Genomic DNA, 4,695 nt, shown 5'->3' with positions numbered 1-4,695 from the left:
GATCAGGATTGGCATTATAGTTTAGCGTTTTATATATGTATAATACACATGAGAGAATGTGCAGTGACTTAATATCTAACATATTCAGAGATTTGAGTAGGGGTACCGAGTGATGTCTGGGGCCAGAGTTGGATATTGTTCTAATAGCGGCTTTGTGTTGGGTAATTAGAGGACGTAAGTGATTTTTGGTAGTAGAACCCCAAGCACAAATACCATAGTTGAGATAAGGATAGATAAGGGAGTAATAGAGAGTCACCAGGGCAGGGCGTGGTACATAATATCTGATCTTAGAAAGAATGCCCACAGTTTTTGAAACTTTTTTTGATATATTTAGAATGTGTCCCTGGAAATTCAGCTTGTGGTCAATGAGAATGCCAAGGAATTTGCCATCTAATTTGTTACAAATTTGGGTATTGTTTATTTTGAGATTTATATGACTAGAGGATTTATTGCCAAACAGAATATAGAAAGTTTTGTCAATGTTAAGGGTGAGTTTGTTGGCAGTTAGCCAAAGATGGACTTTATTTAGCTCAGTATTTACTGTGGCATTTAGAGCAAGAGGGTCAGGACTGGAGTAAATGAAGGTTGTGTCGTCAGCAAATAGAATTGGTTTGAGGTGTTGGGAGGCATTTGGAAGGTCATTAATGTAGATGAGAAAGAGGAGAGGGCCAAGTATGCTGCCCTGAGGAACACCAATGTTGATGGGTAGGGTGGGAGAAATTGTATTATTCACAGAAACATATTGGAGCCTGTCAGTAAGGTAGGACTCGAGGTATTGTAGGGAGTGTCCTCTGACTCCATAATGATGTAATTTAAGAAGAAGGTTATGGTGGTTGACAGTATCAAAAGCTTTACGCAGGTCCACAAATAACCCAACAGGGAACTCCTTTTTATCAAGAGCTGTATGAATCGAGTTAAGCATACTAATAAGTGCATCGTTAGTGCTTTTTTTGGGTCTGAAGCCATATTGGCAAGGGCTAAGTATATTGAGTTTGGCTAGATATGAGTAAAGCTGCTTATATATAAGTTTTTCAAAAATTTTTGACAAGTTTGGCAGGATTGATATAGGTCTGTAGTTGTTAACATCTGTGGGGTCACCACATTTGTGGACAGGCGTTACTCTCGCTTTTTTTAGAATATCTGGAAAGGTTTGGAGTTCAAGTGACTTGATGAAGAGCAAAGCAATAGCAGGGGCTAAAGATCTGGAGGCTTTTTTGTAAATTAAAGTTGGTATCTCCTCAAGGGCACCAGACTTGGTTTTAAGGGAAAGGATTATCTCATTGACGTCAGTGGAGTTAATAGGCTTTAGGTACAGAGACTGTGGATAGTTACCTGTAAGATAGTCCTTAATGTCAGTACTGGAAGATGGAATATCATTTGCAAGGGATGAACCAATGGAAGAGAAGAACCTATTGAACTCAATAGCAGAATCAGAGGCTGAAAGCTGACCATCGTTATTAGACAGGAGAGTCGGTTTGTTATTTAAAGATTTCTTTGATCCCAATATTTGTGAAATTGTGCTCCAAGTTTGTTTAATGTTGCTCTTTATTTGAGTAAATTTATCTTCGTAGTATTTAGTTTTGGCTCGTCTAATTATCTTAGATAGCAATAATGAGTAATTCTTTGAGAATTCTTTGGAGACAATTCCTAACCTATACTTCTTCTCAAGGTCGTGTTTTTTGTTAATGGATTTCAGTATTCCCTTTGTAAGCCAAGGATTGTTAAGCCTTTTGCTTGTGACTTGTTTTGTAAGCCTAGGACAGTGGTTGTTATAAAGGCTAAGAGTTGTTTGTAGAAAAGATTGCACTGCTAGGTTGATGTCCCCTATGTTACCTAACTCGGACTCCCAGTTGACATTATCAGCAGCAGTTATAAAATTGTTTATAGCAGTTTCATTGTGCAGCCTAAAGCTTAACTCCCTTGTTTCTAGAGGTGGTTTGCTAATGTTAGTTAAGAGAAATGTGGGGTAGTGGTCTGTAGTGCTATCGGTGATTATACCTGAAGTAAGCGGAGAGGTTATGTTGGTCCAGATGTGATCTAGAGTCGTGGCAGTGCTATCAGTGATTCTAGTAGGTCTAGTGATTAAGGGTATGAGGAAGCAGGAATTCATACAGTTGAGGAAGCTAACAGCAGTAGGGTGTTCTGGCTCGCAGAGGTCAATATTAAAGTCCCCTGCGATAATTAGGTGGTTTTTGTTCAGTCTGTTATCAAGTATTAGATTTCTAAGGTTTGAGTTGAATACAGACACATCAGTGTTGGGAATTCTATAGACTGCACCCACAGACAGGACAGACTCGGCACCCTTGACTCTGAAGCTGGCGAAGATATACTCCCCATAGCAGTCTCTAGTTCTAATTTCTTTTAAGCATGTTAGTTCTTGGTGGTAGTAAAGAGCAGTGCCACCACCTCTCTCATATATATACCTATATATATATATATATACAGTAGCATAGTAGTCTACATCTTCGGTTCGCAATATTCGATAGTCTCGGGCACAATCTCCGGTAGGACAGACTGGTTAGGTATACCTCCGAACTCCTAGCAGATGAGTTCCCGGGAGATCAGTAATTATTGATTAATTAATTTATTTATATATTTATTTATTCACATACAAGAAGATACAAAGGGTTGTTAAGGAGGTACAAATACTGATATGCTGGTAGGTAAGTATAGGACATTCTTGCAAAGCCACTAGCACGCATAGCATTTCGGGATCACAGATATTTATTTCCGGTTAGATACTCATGGGTTCTACCGGGCGGCAGTACCGTTAAGTTAGTTCTCAACTCACAATCAACTCTTTATTCAGGGTTCTAATTTCAATCTGTGATTGGTAGAGAAACCCATACTCATCCTGTGAGTGGTGCCGGATCCCATACTCATCCTGTGAGTGGTGCCGGATCCCATACTCATCCTGTGAGTGGTGCCGGATCCCATACTCATCCTGTGAGTGGTGCCGGATCCCATACTCATCCTGTGAGTGGTGCCGGATCCCATACCCATCTGTGAGTTGTGGTGAACCACATATTCACCCAGTGAGTGTAGTGGACCCCATACCTATCCTGTGAGCGGTAGTGGGCCCATACCCATCCTGGGAGCATTAATGGAAAAAATTTACAGAGGCGCAGGAACTGAACCCGAAATTCCGTTAACTAAGCACGTTACGGTCTTGATCACATGGTTTAACATAATATCAATAGTCTTTTATTGTACTCTTGAGGGTAGGGGGGAAGAGGTACCCGGCGGTGCCCGGGACAGTCTGTCTCTCCTCCACCATCATTTTCCACTCTTCTCTTCCATTTTCCCCACATCCCACCCCCCCCCCTATTCCCCTCCCCCTCCCACAATTTACCCCTCTTTCCCGCCCCTCCCCCGTCCTGTCTTTCCTACTTTTCTCCATTCCCTTTCTCCTCACCCCCATCTCCATGTTTTCCATCATTTCCTCTTTTTTACCCGTCTGGTCTCCAACCTCGAACAGACATTTATAATTGTATTTATATATGAGAGGGGAACCTGGCGGTGCCCGGGTTTGTATCTGTTTCTTCCCATTCCACATTCTCTTCTACCCTCTTCCCTCCATATTTCACCCCCTCTCCTCTTCTCTTTCCCCTTGTCCTACCACTCCCCTCATAATTCCATTGTCACCTCATCTTTTCCCTGTACCTCATCTTCACTGTATATACTATCTTCATCACCATAACCATTTTCACTACTTACTATCTTCAGCACTTTAACCATCTTCCCTAATCACTATTTTCATCACTGTAACCCGAATGAATTCAGTTCATTGATTTCGAGCAAATCTCGAAAATCCGAAGGAAATTCTCCTGAAAATATCTGCGAGTTCATTTCAGACTTCACGAAAATCGCACAGGAGGGGGGGGGGGGGTTACAGGCTGTTATTTCTTAAAGTATTTAACTTAGGCAGACCCTGACCAGCCTATGTCCGTCCTGTACCCCAGACCATATCCCCCGCAAAGCTGTGAGACTAGCCCTAAGCGTCTGGCCTCCATCTTTGGGCATACAGAAAGACAGACATGACAGCCATTTTCTTTTATAGTATAGATAAGCGCATGTTATATATGTAATGGGCTCAGGAATTGAACCTCAAAGTTCGTTTACCTTTACTATTTTGCTACATTTTTTTCTGTTTTCGAAAATGACGTATTGACAATCTTCCGCCGCCCCACCCACTCCCCGTGAGAGGCCACACACCTCCACACCTCCATGGAGCGGCAGACAGTCACGGTCTGATGGTGGAAGGAGCAGCTAGGCGGCCGCACCTAAGTGCTACTCACAGTTAAGCTACAAGTGACATTCATATTTATATTTTGCGAGGCTTCGGCATCACGTGTTGCCGAAGCTTCGGAGCTATAATGGTAGTTAAAATCCCATTATCATATTACGCGATCTTTTTACTATTGTGTAAACTTTTGAATAAACATTAGCGATAATTAAACTGCTTCTACATAATCCCCGTGCTCCATCTTTGCTGCTCAAGCTAATTATCATCGGCAATGTTCAACTTAATTATCCAGCCCGTCATCAAAGTTGTTGTTTATGATAAACAATTCTCACTGGAGTTGATATATTTATATGTGGATAACATCCAACAGATATATGATCAAGCTACAAGGGTAGAAGTCTAATTATGTAGTTAACGTTGGTAGTTATGTGGTTCAGGTGCTGGTGGTC

The sequence above is a fragment of the Procambarus clarkii genome, chromosome 27 (genome assembly GCF_040958095.1).
Source record: "Procambarus clarkii isolate CNS0578487 chromosome 27, FALCON_Pclarkii_2.0, whole genome shotgun sequence".
Classification (NCBI taxonomy): domain Eukaryota; kingdom Metazoa; phylum Arthropoda; class Malacostraca; order Decapoda; family Cambaridae; genus Procambarus; species Procambarus clarkii.
The sequence above is the reverse complement of the archived record's forward strand: the minus strand, read 5'-3'. Positions refer to the sequence as shown.